Source organism: Belonocnema kinseyi, chromosome 10, assembly GCF_010883055.1.
Source record: "Belonocnema kinseyi isolate 2016_QV_RU_SX_M_011 chromosome 10, B_treatae_v1, whole genome shotgun sequence".
NCBI classification, from domain to species: Eukaryota; Metazoa; Arthropoda; class Insecta; order Hymenoptera; family Cynipidae; genus Belonocnema; species Belonocnema kinseyi.
Genome location: NC_046666.1, coordinates 87,257,066 through 87,274,888, shown reverse-complemented (window position 1 = coordinate 87,274,888; position 17,823 = coordinate 87,257,066). Strand labels below are relative to the sequence as shown.

General features: G+C 32.8%; 1 protein-coding gene across 1 annotated transcript in view; it reads left to right on the top strand.

Moving 5' to 3' along the window:
• Nucleotides 1-17,823, top strand: part of LOC117182227 (calcium/calmodulin-dependent 3',5'-cyclic nucleotide phosphodiesterase 1-like) — a 1,276,250-nt gene that overhangs the window by 197,874 nt on the left and 1,060,553 nt on the right. Inside the window, exons 3-4 of the mRNA XM_033375310.1 lie at nt 11,458-11,563; nt 11,867-11,964. The gene's annotated coding sequence lies outside the window, so the exon portion shown is untranslated. The remainder of the gene's footprint in view (nt 1-11,457; nt 11,564-11,866; nt 11,965-17,823) is intronic.

The following is a 17,823-nucleotide window of genomic DNA, read 5'->3' as shown; positions in this document are numbered from 1 at the left end:
CCTTCTCGCAGAGTTAGTAAAGGATTGCGAGAAAACATTGACACGATCAGTTTTTCCAATTTGTCGGACACTTTTCCTGTCGAACCACGATTTGGGAAGTATACGGAAGTATACGGAACTCATTTTTTGTAACGTGGTAACAAGATGAGAATTGAAAGCAAACTGAATGTTAAATCAAAAAGCATGAAAGAGGGAGCTCTTCTTAATATTTTGACACCAAAATCATGTCGATACACCTTACCGACTGCGAGTAAAACCACCCACGCTTTAACTTGACAGACTGTATAAAGCAACTAGCTGGAGTAACATTTGCCTCTTTTGCTACTCTCTTTAGTTTAATCGAATTAGGCAAAGATGGACAACTTTTTTATTACAGAAAACTTGGAAAAGAAAACAGACTTCTGCTTTTCTTAATGAAGTTAAAATTGGGAATTTCTTTTTGTGCCTTGGCATGTCTTTTTCAAACACATACCAGTACAGCATTTGATATCTTTTACGAAATGTTGGAAACGATTTCACTCAAGACGAAGACTTGAATGTTGTCGCCCTCGCAAGAAAGTGTAAAAAGAAATCTCTCATTGACGTTTCACATGTGTCCCAATTACAGATGTATAATTGATTGTACTGAGTTGAGAACAGAAGCGCCACAACAGTAGAGCAAAGAGTACTTATGTTTTCAAGCTATAAATGATCGCATACGATTAAATATCTGATAGCTATTACACCAGATGTGTATATTTATAAAATTTCAACAGGTTATGGAGGTAGAACTACCGATAGCTTCATTACAAATGGCAGCGGGTTTTTGAAATTAATAGAGCCAGGCGAACAAGTTTTAGCCTGTAAAGGTTTTCCGCAAATTAAATCTGAGTTGCATAGACGGAAAGCTAAACTTGTAATTCCTCGTGTGGCATCTGATCCAAAATTTATAAATGAAGAGGTCGATGAGTGATATAACATTGCTAGTGTCAGAAAACATTTGGAAAGAGCAATCCAGCGAATCAAGCTGTCACGAATATTAAGCCATATTCCGGTGCATTTGTTTTCTCACATAGATGCAATTATGCACGTTTGCTCAATTATTGCTAATTGTAAACCTCCTTTAATTAATGAGCGCAGTGACAATTTGTATATACATATTATTTATTGACATAGAAATAAATACACTTTAATACTTAACAATTATCAGGGTAGCCGCTGTACAGGGAATATTCCAAGCTTCCATGTTTAAATAAAAAAATGTCTGAATACAATTTTTAAGGTCCGAACAATTAATAATTAAAAGTGTTTGAATTCCAGCAACTTTTATAGTAAAACGTTTTAAATTAATAAACTGTGCAATTAAATTCTCTCCACATTAAAAAAAAATCTACCTACATATAGATTTTTTAAATTTAATAATAATTTGCTGTGGAAAATTTTAATAATGAAAATGTTTTCATTTTATGAAAATTCAAAGCACTTCAAATTGAAACTTTCAAAATTTCAATTGTTCAAGCTTTAAAAATTTTAAGGTTTCACATCGAAAGCCTTATTATTTGAAAATTATAAATTTAGGATTGATGGTTTATAAAATATTAAAACTTTCATATAGTTTGTAATTCGTAGAATGATAATTAGACAATGATGATAATAATGTTTTAAGTTTTTATTTAAAATGTTTAGACATTTTTGCATTATTTTTTAGCGATATTCTGATTTAATTAACTTAATAAAATATAATTGGCAGCATGTAATTATAATAAAATAATTCCATCTTTGGAATATATTCACTTAGAAACATTTCATCTCTTTTAATTTCTAAATGAACATGGTCTTTGCTCGAATATACAAAAAAGTGACACTTTCATGCCTGATATGCACATCGATACTTGCACCTGAGTATATTATTGATGTGTATCTTTCAACTCTATCTGACCACTTTCGTTGCAAAAAAGGTAAGGCACTTTGGATTCTTTGGATTGCCGATGGATTATATTATCATCTTTGCACGTGTATGGGCATTTGATCTCCAACAAAGACATTTCATAGAGAATCACACCATCCGGGCTTGCTGCTAAAAACAGCTGATTTAATTTTTATGACAAGTCCTACAAAGTCGACTTTATAACCAGTCCAAGCGGTGAAAACATCTCGTGTTTTAGATTCGGTATCCAAACCATATGCTATAGGTGGAAGAAGTCGCCCATCAAATTTCGAATTTTTAAACTATGCCGCAAGACCTTCACAATTCTTCTGTCTCGTTTTAATTTGATGAGCTTTTTTTGAGCACGTAATCCTCATTGATCTTTGTCGAAAACATTCATAGCAGTCGGACTGACCAACCGATTAAATGCCAATTCTCACGAAATCTTGTTGTGTGACGCGAACATTTCCATAAGCATTTTGAAGTTCTTCTGGGCGATCCAATTTCTTGAAAATAATTCGACCATTATCATTATAGTGAACAGTATATGTTCTGTGTTTTTTCTTTAAACTGCTGTTGGTACATTTTTTCGCATATAATTCGCAACTTGATAAATCTAATATTTTCTTTTTCACGGATAAAACTTCTCTCTGATTTTAGAACTTCCTCAGTTTGTATATATCTATTAAAAAGGCAATTCATTTTTAAAAATTCTTCTGGTACGTTTTGAAGATCTTCAAATTTAAAAGCCTTTTCTTTTTCTATTGTAAATAATTTTTGCCCAAATAAATTATCAATTATCGATCCTTTCTGGTACTTTTCTGTTTGTTTAGAACTTGGTTTATTCCATAATTGTGGTGCGTCGGTTTCCGATGTAGTGCATTAATTATTTATATAAATGCAAACTGCGGTAACGTGCTTGCAACCTCGTTTAGATTGACCAGCTTTGCAACCACAAATCGAATTTAAAATAGAACGATCACTTTGAAGCTGAAATCAATCCTAATTATTTGTTTTCTCCTTAGACATGATTAAGAATGTGTATGGATAAAATAAAATGTTTAGTTATTTACTTCGATCTTTATATCATAGAGTGACTCTGTAACTTTTGTTTGAGGTAATACCTTTCCTGTTATGAACTAATGAGAACCATCAATTGTTTCGGAAATATGGGATACGTGATTTCTTTCAAAAAGTTTCTTTCCTAAAAGGGTCAAGGAAGTTAATAGAAAAATGTATATATTTTTTACAGGTACCATATCCTTATAAATCCTTGTTGATGCCTGTTTTTCTAATAAAAAGAATTAGTGCAAATCAACAAAAAATAAGTTAATTTATTAATTTAATTTGTAGATACGGATCTAAATTTTTTTTAATTTTCCTATTTAAGTATGTTTTCTATTTACTTACTATTTAGACAATTTTCAAAATAATAAATGTACTATAATATATACATAGAATTTTGTTTAAATAAGTATTTATTATTTTAATGGTTTCAGGCTAATCGTTTTAATTAAAGAAGAAATGCACTTTTCACAACTAGCACTTTTCAAATGAGCAATTTTTAGTTACTCGTAAATGCAATTACACTGCTAAATTACAATTTTTTAACTTTTATAAATTTCAGAATTGATAGACTCAAATTAAATTCCGAAAATATAAATCCATGTTAGCATTTCCAAAGCTTTAAGTTGAAGAATCAATCCATGAATTTAAAACATTTCAAAATTAAATAATTTTAAGCCATTTCAAGCTAGAAAAATGAAAAATTGAACAATGACATTTTCTACTCTAAACTGTACACTTCTTAAATCAAAAGCTAAATTATTTTCAATTATTTTCAAAATCTTTAAAATACTTCGAAATTTTATTTAAAAATCTTAAAACATCTACATGTTGTTTTACATTTTTTCAAATTCTAAATAATTTTTGAAATTTTTTGAACTTCTAAACATCTTTTAACATGATTCGGATTTTTACTATTTTTTTTTTTAAATTCTGCCACATTAAGAGAAATCCTTAACAATTTCCACATTTATTTTTGAAAATATTGTAATCTTTTAGATTTTTTAAAAATATTCACTTAAAATAATGTTATCAAGATACAGGATCATTTTCCAAAGAAAAGATTTTTATTCTTCTGAAGCGTTTCAAAACTCGTAAAAAGCTTCTAAATTTTTTTTTGAAAATCATCCAAAATCGATATTTTGTTTTAGATTAGACCATGGGCTATTTTCACCGAAATTGTGGTACGAATAGCTGAATTTGGACACTACACGTAGACACTTCGTTTAAATTATTTAAAATCATTTCAAACTAATTTTGAATTTTTCTAAAATTTTTAAATAACTCTTCAACTTAGTTGAATTTTTTCTAAGAATAATAGGTGTTCAATTGATATTTATACAACAAAATTCAACAATTCGATTTACAAATTGAAAATTTTTAAATATAACAATTAAAATGTAACGTTCAAAGTTTAGCTTTTTTTAAAATTTATAAATATTTAATTTATAATTACTGATTTTTAATGATATTTCAAAATATGAAGTAATTTTTATTTTTTAAATTAAAACATGCCAAATTGAACGGTTTAAAAATAGATTATTTTAGAATTAAATAATATTTCAAATTTAATAAAAGCTTTTAATTATGAATACATATTCCTTTATTCACTTTCTAAATATTAAAGTACAGCCGAATTTTAAAAATTATTGAATAATTTACATTCACAGATGATTTTCAATTTCTATAAATTAAAATGTATGCTTCAAAATAAAAATCGAAAATTTTGAAAGCGTAAGATTTTCGAAATATTCATTCTAAAATGATTGATATCATAATTAAAAAAGATGAAAATTTAACTAATTATTTTTTAAAATAGGGTTAAATCAAGTTGGACTGATCTTTTTTCTGAAAATTTGTAAAATTCTCTGTCAAAAAATATATGCAGTCATTTCTTTCCTGGTCTCAAAAAATTCCTGGTCATTTCCTGGTTGAGCGACCATCCCGAGTTTCACTCTAAATTCGAATAAAAAAATATTTGATTTTCATAATTGACACGAAGATTTAAATTATAATTTAGAGAAATGAAAGACACTTAATCACTCATAATATATCACATTAAAAAAATATGGGATGAAAGAATATTAAAAACAGTGCTTGCATTCTGACAATAAATTTAATTAAGTTTTCAAACGAGTACTTAAATAGCAATAAATGAAATTATGTAATTCTATATTCAAATACACAACAATTTTAAATATCTAATATCTAGAAATCTCGACACAATACATAAAGTAGATACCAATAAAATAAGTATAGATTTTAAACACTTTAAAAGCTTTTACATTATGATATATCTAAATTATTTTCAAAGTACGAGTAAATAAAATTTACGAAAATCTATAAAACATTTGAACTTATTTTTGGTCAACATAAAAACTTAGCTACATATCGTTTAAACCTATTGTTAGATCTATATATAATAAAGCTTTTAAGAAAATTAAGATGATAAGTGAATTAATTTAGTATACAACGAATATTTTCCAAAGTAATTTTTGTTAACTGTGTTAACTGAAACTTACGTAAAATTATTTTTCAAGCAATAAGAACTGACATTTTGAGGTTAAGTCTGACTGAACACCTGTTAAAATTGATTTTTCAACTGTATACATAATCTACGCCTATTGTTTTAATCCTAAAGGAGTTCAACTATTTACTATTTTCAAATATGGCCGGAATAAATCAAGTTTAACTTCCTGAAAACCACACTGCAAGATAAATATAACCATAATCACTATTTATTTTTTATAGAACCTTTAAATTTTGGTGTTTACGTTCGCACGTGTTCAGAAATACTTGTTTTTCCGCGATCGCTGTATTGGAGTTCTGTTGGTTTACTGCTCAGTAGTACCGAGAATGGCCGCTAAGGTGGCATTACGGTCGCGCACGCAGAGATACCCTACAGGCGTATTCTACTTACTATGTATTAGATCTTACAGGATTTATCGAACAATCTTAAATAATAATATTTTTAAAAGTGTATATGAATAAGATTTTTCACTTTTGAAACATTTTTTATTATTACACATATCTTATTATTTTTATTATATTTATTTAATATTCTATCAGTGCCTTAACATTAAATTTGATTTGAAAGTCGCGCCAATTTCAAAACATCCGATTCCGCTTTTGCGGCACCAATCAGAAGCGGAGTAAGTGGTGACACAACTCTCCCTTGAGGAACTTTAACTTCATCGAATCATGAAAGTGCTATCCCGGGCGAGAAAAGAATAAACATAGAATAGGCAGATACCTCGAGATAGATCTTTCACGATTTGATAAAGTGAGAGAGCACCTTTTCGTTTTGGCCAACTTTTAGCTTCATCTCGCTCAATTCCGCGATCAAGAATTTCTGGCGCTTTCTTCTCGGTCATCTTTTTATTATTTATATTTTTGGTTAAATACCGTCAAGTTGTGTCGTGTGTGTTGGAATCCTACCGTTAGAATGCCTCGATATGTATCAGTAACAATACATTATAGCGACGAAGACTGGAAAATTAAATGGTTTTCTCTAAGCATTAAGCATTTAGATAAACCGCTAAATGCGATGAATTTGGAAAGTAATTTAGAGAAGGTAATAGGTGACTGGAATTTGGAAGAAAAAGTAAGCTCAAACGTACACGACAATGCTGCTGTTGTCAGAGCAGCAGTGAATTTTCTTGATGAAGTTAAGCATAATATATCTTGTTCTGATCGCACCTTACAACTTCCTGTCAACAAAGGTGTTAGTTCAAAGAAAAGAATAAAGAGAATTTGTAAGAAAATCCGCAGAATAGTTACGTATTTTCATCACTCAAATGTTGCTACTGCTGCTCTAAGAAAAAAACCAGAGAAGTTAAGAGTGCTGGTTGAATCCATCTTTAGATTTTTTTATATATACGGCGCCGACTCGAAATATATTTTTTACGAAGGATCTGTGAACTAAAGAAAGAAAACTTGTTGAATATCCGGGGCTTAGCTAGATCCTCGGATCAATAAAATGTTGAAGAGTCAAAAAATTTGTTGAGGAACTGATTATTTTCACGACAAGTATGAATTCTGTGAAAAACCGAAATCAGCGGGTAGCACATGACAGCATTTGAACTGTTAGAATCGTTTACAAATAATTTTTTTACTCACAATTGTGACAGAATAGAAGAATTCTCGAGATATACAAGGTTTTCAAAGTGCCACGTCTTAATGATGGTGACCCTAAATTTTGCGAAATACGTTGAAAAATGGAAAAAAATTCAGGAAAAATGATATGCCTTGTGACGGACGAAGACTGGAATTTAATTGAAAGCCTGGTGAAAGTATTACAACCACTGCAGATTGCAACGGCCTTGTTCTCTTCTCAATCTGATACTACAATATCGATGATCCGGCCCGTAATAAAAGGTCTTTTAGATTATGATCTAACACCCACTGCTGAAAACCGTAATCTCATCAAACACTTCATAAAGGTATTTTCGAAATAACTGATAGTAAGATTCTGAATGCACCCGTGTGGAAATAAATCATGGCGCTATACTGTTCCTGCCTAGATCGCCACGAGTCTATACTGGCGCTATCGCGAGAAACTATGCTGGGGCGGTGCGCAAAAGTAACGCTCCAATCGACTAGCTGCTATCCACACCAGCGGTACTGGTGCGTTCTTGGGAATCTAGTGAAATCTAGTAGATCTAGATGCAACCTAGATTGCAAATTTAATACTTATTTTTATAATTAAATTATTTCTGACATGAAAGCACTATGAGAATCACATTGAGAGTATTAAAAAATTCCAGATTTCTGTAAGAAAAATGGAATATAGCTTAAATGTGCTTTTTTGACAGAATGTTTCCAAATATTATTGATAAAAAAGAAAATGTTAATTGTAAATTTTGTGGAACCAGGAGTCAAACTCAAAACTGAATTCTCATTTTACTCCATAAATACTATAATTACATGTTTTTTAAATCATTAGGGCCTATTCCTGCATTAAATGAAATTTGCATTCGTAGTGGAAAATTGGTTAATTTCAATAGCTTTTATGTGAGACGTTTTTTTTCAACTACTGGGTTTAGAATAAAAAAAAACACCTTCTAGAAATACTGTTGGAATTAGCCAATGTTCTACTCTTGATTCCAACACCCATACGTCACTTACGTCGAAAAAGAATCTGGAAAACTTCAAACCTCGTGGTCACGAAACGAAACATTTCTGAAATACTGAATGGCGGTACGGCGAACATCTGATTCTTGCAATATGGTTCCGGTTATTGTTGCCAACTTTTTCTGGTAGCAGTTTTGAAATTGCATTGCATGATGAAAGTTGAGTGCTGTTGGTAGCACTGCATAATATTTGAGGTTAGGAAATATGTCATTTTAATGTACATGAGTACTGGATACATCTTATACGAAAAGGAAAATTACTTTCCTAGAAAACTTAAGGATAAAATGTCTTTATTCAGCAATAATTTTTTATATGAGCTTTTTCTTTCATTCAGTATTTTATGAATACACAATGTATAGTTGGTCAGATTAATCGATACTTAGTGATAAATTAAATTAACTAATCTGCACTATGAGACAGCACTGACAACACAGGCAACTTTATTTCTTCTATTTCCTTTGATTTGGAAACTGCGGCAACTTTAAAGAAGACTGGCGAAACTTTAAAAGTGGCGTGATTATATGCAATAAATGTAATTTGTTATATTTCATGAATGATTTGTTTAATGACGCTTTCTTTTTCAAAGTCCAAATAGAAGTACTTTCTAGAGCCAAGCTATATTTTAGACGGAATTTTTATATTAACCCTCTACCGGTACGCTGGGGGTCGGATCCGACCCGAGCGTTGGTTGTTCCATTCCTCTTGCTCCCCACCACTTTAAAGGGGTCACTAGTGGCTAGGTGCCCTAGTAGTGATTACCGTAGAAGGTGTCGTGACAGCCGCAGCTACGTGGTAAGTGCTATTTTCTTCTTTAATCTCTATTTTTAGGTGAGACCTCATGTTTCGAGTCATATCCGACCCCACCGTACTAATAACGTTACCTGTCTTACTATGTATGAATTTATTACTCATTGTAGTTCGGACTTCAAAATGGCTTCTAAACCAGTGTATAGTAAACCTGAAGAGTTTTTAGCGGAACTACTTCATGAACAGGCCAAGGATTCTGAGGATGAGGAGGAGAAAGACCGTGCTTTTGAGGAAGTTGTCTCTGAATCGGAGGACGAAATCCTTATAAATAGTGACATTGAAGATGATATGTTTGAATGTTATGAGCCGTCTGAAAATTACGCTAGTGATGAACAAACTGACGATAAATGTATCGCAGAAGATAGGGATTTCGAGTTGGGGAAAGACAATGAAACAATATGGACAAATAAGCCATTGCGCTCAAAGTTCTCAAGAACACCTACTTCTAATTTGATCACCCACCTGCCCCGGCCTAAAGGTGATGCACGAGAAATAACGGACGAAGAAAAGTTATTCTCACTCTTTATAAGTGATGAAATTATTAGAACAATCATTTGTCATACCAATTCTGAGACAGAGCGCTTTAGGCTCAAATATACTGACCTTTCCTGTTCTTACATAAACCCTACAGACGTGCCTGAAATAAAAGGCTTCATAGGTCTCTTATACATGAGTGGTGTTTTAAAAAATTCCGGTTTGCACCTGGACGATATGTTTTCTGAGGCCTACGGACCACCTATCTTTCGTTGTACTATGTCTAAGAGAAGATTTTCCTTTCTTCTTCAAAATTTGAGATTTGACAATAAAAGCACTAGAGATTTGAGGAAGGCCAATGATAAATTCGCTGCTTGTCAAGAGATATGGGATATGTTTGTTGGTCACTGTACGAAGTATTATACTCCTTCAGAGTACTTGACTGTGGATGACACGTTGCTAGTTTTCGGGGCCGCTGCCCTTTCAAAATTTTCCTTCCGTCGAAGCCCGACAAGTATGGTTTGAAAATTATCTCCATGTGTGATGCCAGGTTTTTTTATTTTGTCTCAGGCATCCCGTACGTAGGCAAAGAAGGCAAGCGCAAACAAGGTGACTTTTCCTTACTGACTCAGTACGTTCTAAGGCTCACAGAATCAGTCAAAGGGAGTAATCGAAATATTACTACCGATAATTGGTTCACTTCACTTGAGTTATCAGAGGAACTATCAAACAAAAAACTTACATCAGTTGGCACATTACGTAAAAACAAGCGAGAGATACCACCTTCCATGCTGTCAACAGCCCCGATTGGATCATCTAAGTTCATGTTTCAAGATAATAAAACGATGGTTTCATTCGATCCTAAGAAGAATAAGAAGGTTCTGTTATTGTCGTCCATACACTAGGAAGGATCAGTGAGTGATCAGGCGGGAAAACCAGAAATTATTGAGTTTTATAATCTCACCAAAGGTGGGGTTGACGTGCTGGACAAACTTTGTCATGAAAATCTACTAAAAGAAAGACAAAAAGGTGGTCATTGATATACTTTTTCGGGATCTTAGATATTGCTGATGTGAACAGTTACGTTATATTCAAATGGAATACAAAACTAGATTCCTTTTCTTCTAACGCTAGAAACACGTTCCTAAAAAATCTGGCTTTGAGTTTGACCAAACTCGTGATTGAGGAAAGATTGCGAAATCCACGCATTCCGAGGACTCTTCGTCAGACAATTGCCAAGCTTTTGGGAAAGCAAGAGGAGCTACGAGTCAGAAAGGGGAACGAATTATGTGCTAAATGTTTTAGTGATAGAAAGGGGAACGAATTATGTGCTAAATGTTTTAGTGATGACCGTAGTGATTATGAATCATGATTTATAATATTGTTTGTTGTTCTTGATACTGCAAAGATACTAATAAAGGTTATAAATAATTGAAATGCTTATTGTGCAATTTTTATTTACTAAAACCCGATTAATAGTAGCACGGGTCGGATGCGACCCCACCGTACTTTGTATATCTCGCCAAACCACCGTACAAGTAGAGGGTTAATGTGATGTCAAATTCTGGCTAGCGACACTAGTGGGTCTACATAGAACTGCGTGATGGATTTTTCTATCTAGTAGGTATAGATAGCTCCAAAATAGCGCCAATTTAATTCGGCGTGAACAGACAGCCAGGAATAATCCAGTACTGGCGCCAGAATAATTCCAGTCTGCCAGGAATTATTTCCACACGGGCAATCTAACCCAATTCCCAGATATATCCAACGTTAGCAGTTTTGGAAAAACAATTTTTAGCAATACCATGCTCGTCATCTAGCTCTAAAAGAACATTTTCAACAGCTGGAAATATTGTGCCGCCAAAACGCAGCTGCCTTTCACCCGAAAAAGCCGAAATACTGATTTTTCTGTGTAAAAATCTGTATCTTATAGCCGACTTCAAATAAAAGAACATTTTACAGTTAAACAGACATAACTATATATTTAAAAACGTTACAAATCTTAATTATTCCAGAAGTAAAGTGGAATTGAATAAAAGTTTACAATTTCCCTTTATTATTGTTATTTTTAGGACATAGTGGCCACCAGTTAGAGAAAACCTGGAATTCGTGGAAAAATCATGGAATTTGATTGGCCAGGGAAATTCTGAGATACGCCAAGGAGTTTTTATGAAAGTTGTAAGATGTTGAATTTTGTAATTAAAAAATAAATAAAAACATTTCACAAAATTTCAATAAATCAAAGTTTTTCAATAGATTATATGGGATTGTCAGAAATTTTGAGATTAAAAAGGATTTCAGGAGATTTCAGGAATTGAAGATAGTTATAAATTCAAATTGAGGTCAATGAAAAAGATTTTAACCAAATGAAAAAATATTTAAGGGATTCTTAAAGATTTTTGGAAATTTTCTTTAATTTTAAGGGATTCATTGTTTTATAGGGATTTCATACAATTTTTCAGACTTTCATGAAATTTCTAGATTCCTAATTGACGAAATTTCATGAAATTCATATAAAAGAATTCCACAAGATTGCAATCAAATCTCCAAGATTTCAAGAGCTGTTATGAAAAATTAAGGTATGTAATTTTTTCAATTTAAAACTGTTTACAATGCTGCCAATTTGATTTTTGTTAAATAAATATTATTTTTCAGCGAAAATAAAAAAAAAATTGGTTACAGAAATATTGGGGAATTTAAAAAATAAAGTCTATGAGCCACCCTGATATATAAAAAGTTATTTTTTATAGTAAAAACAACAAAATTAATTGAATTTGAAACTGGAACATGAAAGCTTGATTTTAAAAAATCGAAAAGCCTAAATATACTCCTTATTATGGTTCAAGGGTATTAAAAAGTTGATAGTGTCTGGATGTAGGCAGTTTCTTTTCACTGCTATGGTCAGCCCATCTGCAGAAAACTTAGTAACGGATTTCGCCAATGATGAGGGTACAGTCAAAAAATGTTGGACTAATATGGCTATTGAAGAGTATATCAATTCGTCAATTTTTCAGTACTCTAGAGGATTCACATCGTGGTTTGATTTGAGTTTCAGCTAAATACATTTTATAGTGCATTTGAGGACTCTTACTGTTCGACGTATTGTTGACATATCTATCTATCTATCTATCTATCTATCTATCTATCTATCTATCTATCTATTTATCTATCTATTGTCAGTTGACATATCTGCAGGCATTTTTTGTACATTTCGAAAAATTTGTTGTCTCCCTTCTTCTGTAAATTTAGCATGTAATAACTTCTTATGTCTAGGATCTAAGAATGTAGCAATCTGATGAACAGAAGTTATATCCAATTCATCATTATCCATTTTAAAAACAAATCTTAATTGGCTGCCACTTTTTCCTTGAAATGTTTAACAGATTTGTCATCTAATGCTTCAATCGTCAAGTTAATCCGTAAGAGGCCTCCAATGATTGGTCGAAACGCAGAAATTGTGGCTTCTGAATGAGTGCAAAGTATCTGAATTGCCGTGTGCAATGGAAAAAGTAAAGTTATTAAATTTTTGATAAGTTTCAATTCAATATCAGACAATTCATAAAGCCCAGTTATGAATTCTTTTTCCGCTTTATTAGATAATATCACAGCGATAGGTATGCGATTTTATAAAAACGTATTGAACATGTCATATATCAAATCTAATCTATCAAGTTGTCCTTCTATCATTTTTTTAGGCGTTGTTTCTAACAATATCTATTTTTTACTAAGAATGCCGTTGATGCATCAGATTCTTCAAATTGGCGAATTACTTTTTTAACTTGGGTATACACATTAACGAAACCCTCAAAAGAAGTCTATGCATTGTCTACATTATTTTAAATCAGCTCAGTTGCACAAGGAATGTAATTTTTAAATATTTGTTTGAAAAACGCTGACGTCTGGATGTTGAATGCATTACACAGTCACACAAAAAAGTGTGCGGATCTGGTAACATGACACACGTACTCCTATGGATTTTGGAGCGCTGAATTCAAATTCGGTATTAAAAATCACCCATCACGTCATGGTTGAGCCATAACCTCAAAAAATGACGAAAATCATGCACTGAGGCAAATAAATTTCAAAATAATTCCAGTGATGCAAATTTTCACTTCAAAAACATGTCGCCAACTGTGAAAGATCAACCCTTGCTTGATATAAATTTATTTAACATAACCTTATCCAACAGAACCTGACCTCACCTAACCTGAATTAACAGAAATTTACTGAACTACACGTAAAGCTCCGGAAGCATATTTTCCCAGTAGCAAATGTGTGCTACACCGAATGGGTCAACTCGAGCCTAACCTAGAAATAAATCTAACCTAGCCTAACCTAACCTAACCCCACGAAAAACAATGAAACTGATTGTGTTGTACCGTTGTGTTTGCGGTACCTTTTCATTCAGCTCGGCTTAATCTACATAGAGGTTTAACCTATCCTAACCTAACAAAACATGACCTAACCTAACCGATTACTCTGGCAACCCTGTTCTTGCGTACTTTCATATTTTGAAATTAATAGCAGTAAATGCCTGGAGTTTCGTAACCGCTTGTTGCTAGCATTATTCGCCTGTGTCTGTAACCAGGGCAACTCCACGTGATGACGGTGGGCAACGGATCCACATTGGCTGAGTCCCTGGGTAAACGGCGTTCATGCCATCATGGCAGACACAGGTAAAATGTGTGTTACGATGCAGGGAAAAACCCTAGTATCGGCGTCTGGTCAGGGTGGGAAAGCGGGCTCTCCGACGTCGTCATCATGCAACCGTAGCTCTTCATCAATGGATCACTTGGTTGGTGTAGAGGCTCATGCTACAAGGGAAAAAACCGCGAGCATTTCTCAATCGCATGCCTGCAAGAATAGCTCAGATTCATTCTGTTACATTTGCAGTAAATATGAAGTGAGCAGTTTGCGAAAATCAATCGACGAGGAAGTGAAAAGTCTTTACGAAAAGTGCTTTAACCGTAAATTGTTGTACTAAGAAACAAAATGGGTTCCTTACGTCATTTGCAATTCCTGCAGACTTATGTTGTATCGTCTACAAAATTCAAACAACGAAAAGTACCGCAAGTACTTTACACTAACCATATGGAGAAAACCCGTTATTGCGAAAGACTGCTACTTTTGCGTGAATTCCTTCAAAGGGTTCAATGCCAAAAATAAAAATAACATTTGTAAATTAATGTGTGCACAGTCACAAGAGCAATTCAAATCAATAAAAATTCACGCCAGACTGATTTAAGCGCTTTAGAAGATGATAGAATGGAAGTTGAAAGTCAACGTCATGGAGACGGTAGTGAAACCAGTGATCGAACGGAAAATAGTTCTGATGATTTCGATGAAAATGACGAAAAAGATGACGAATATGGCGTGCATAAAATGAAATTGAAGGTTCCAATATTAGAGTCGCAACTAGAACTGACTGATTTTATTAGAGATCTTGGATTACCGAAAGACGGCGCTGAATTTTCCGCTTTATTCCTAAAAAGAAGAAATCTTCTAAAGCCAAAGACAAAAGTTTCATTCTATCGCGACAGGGACAAAGAATTTAGAAAGTTTTTCGTTAAAGACAAAGAGACGTCTTTAGTCTACTGCACTGACGTTAACGGACTAATGAACCACTTGAAGAAAAATGTGAACAGAGACGAAGAATGGCGAGTTTTCATTGATTCGTCAAAAGCAGCATTAAGGCTGTTTTACTGTATAACACGAATACTTACGCTCTTGTCCCTATAGCTCACTCAACAGTAATAAAAAAAGAATATAACAATGTTAAAATGCTTCTTGAAAATGTTAATTACACGAATCACAAATGGCAAATATGTGGTGATCTCAAAATCATAACAATGATGTTAGACCAACAATCGGGTTTCACGAGAGAGCCATGCTTTATATCCCTTAAATTCCCTAATGTTTCAGATTCTAAATTGAAAGAAGGAGTCTTTGATGGACGACAGATTCGAATATTGACAAGAGATACTAATTTCTTGAGCGACTTGACGAAAATTGAAATGGACGCTGGGGAAAGTTTTAAAACAGTAAACGCAAATTTCCTCAGTAACAAAAAAAGTTCAGACTGCGCGAATATTGTTTCCAAAATGATAAGAAACTACAAAAAGTTAGGCTGCTTGATGAATTTAAAACTTCACTTTCTAGATTCCGATCTGGATAAGTTTCCAGAAAATGTTGGTGATTTCAGCGAAGAACAAGGGGAACGTTTTCATCAAGACATAAAAGTGATGGAACAACGATATCAGGGTAGATGGTACGAGGTCATGATGGCTGATTTCTGCTGGATGTTGAAAAGGGAAACGAATGTAGGTCTTAAACGTAAGCGTAACCCTTTGGAGCGTTCCTTCGAAGAAAAAAGAACACGTTATATCAGGCAGATAATAGACTGAAGTAGGTCTAAAAATCAATTTAATTACGATAAAATGCAAGATAAAATATAAACACGAAAGATAGTATAAATATGTCCTTTAAGTCTAAGAAAAGCAGAGAGAAAAATTTTTTGAATAAAACTCTTAATTCATTTGAATGTTTAAGTTACAGTTCTACATTTTAATTGATACAGACATTGTCAGGTTAATTGAAATGGGGTACATTCTACTTGTAGTTCTAAGTTTCTTCAAATGAGTAATGTGCGTCTAAATTTTTAACGACCTGTAGTACAATGAAATGAATTTTATTGTATTACAACGGGAACACTTAAGTTCAGTTGTGTTGCGTTGAGCAAAATTTCGTTAGGTTCTATTAAGTTAGATTCATTTGTAGGTTAAGATCGAGTTAACCTATTAAATATAGCATAGTTAAATATAGCATAGTTATGTTAAATAAGTTGATATCAGGCAAGGGGTGATCCTTCACAGTTGTCGGAATGTTTTTGAAGTGAAAATTTGCATCACTGGCATTATTTTGAAATTTATTTGCCTGAGTGCATGACTTTTCGTCAGTTTTTGAGGTTATGGCTCAACCATGACGTGATGGGTGATTTTTGATACCGAATTTGAATTCAGCGTCCCAAAATCTATAGGAATACGTGTATCTTGCTACCAGATCCGCACACTTTTCTTTTTTGTGTGGCTGTGTAATCGATTAAGGAAAATAAAAATTCCATTTTTACTAAGGAAATAATTTAGATAAAAATATTTTAGTATAAAAATGAACTTAGAAAATTGCACAATTTCACATACCTTTTTTCTTTAGATTAAAGTAAATGCACGTGACGAAGGTGCTTATTTAAAGCCGATGTTGTATGGTTGTACGAAAATTCTTTTTTACTTGTTGTTATCTTTGCATTTGTAACTTGGTGTAGAATGAGAAATATTTAAAATTCAGAAAAGTCCGTTGAGTACCCGCACAGAAAAAACTGAAGTTAAATTTTGATGCATGTAAAATTTCCCGCTGTTAAAGTTCACATGCTATTTGGCGAAAGTTTATCCTACGATGGAATAAAAATTGTCATCTGCTAGGGGCACCTCCTAATATTTTATTTTAAGATATTTTAACAATTAATTTAACACAATTAATTTTTTTTTTTGCATTCACTAGAAGAATAACATATATTAGATTACTAATAATGATTAAAAATAATGTAATCTTCTTTTTTCTGCAATTAACTTCGTAAAATTTACTATAACATTTTTTCAGGAGAGTGGAAAATGTGTCAACATAATATATTATATAAAAATCATAAACCGAGCCTTAATTTACCGATACTTTTAGAAAATCTGTTCACGTTTGTGCTTTAATTTAATTTTCAAATTGTTTCTGAACAATTAAGTTGTTACGAGGGGTGTTCAAAAAGTAAGTTTCTCTGTTCCCGGAAAAAAGCAAAACACAATTTTTAGGTTAAAGTAACATACGTATTTATGGTTTGACTTATAAACTATTTTTCTACATAGTCCTCTTGGACTTGAATACATTTTTTATATCTGTTCTCAAGCTTTGACAAACCTTGTTTATAAAAGTCCGTGCCCTGTTTTTTAAAGAACAAACTTTACGCTGAAACTTTACGGTAACCAAGATGATCTGTTATGATTGTTTGGAATGAAGTTCGACAAATATCGATTTCAGGAGGCTAATTCAGTGTGAATTTCGTTGCTATTAAGCCCTTTTGCAGTTAAAAAGCGAACAACTGCACGCAACTCACAAGTGGACACGTTTTTCACAGGTAGCTCCATGGTTTCCGAGACGGTACTGATGAAAAGAATTTTTCCGGCAGCTAAAACGGGTTCCGTTCTTATCGGTATGTCCTAAGCTAAAACTATGTTCGGTACCAGCTCGCTAGATGGCACTGGGGCAAAACGGCAGACTAGGGAAACTTACTTTTTGAACACGCCTCGTATAAAGAAATCTTTATACAACAGACATTTTAAGTATTTTAAGTTAAGAAAACTTAACATTTGCATAAATTACAAGACATGTTTAGCTGC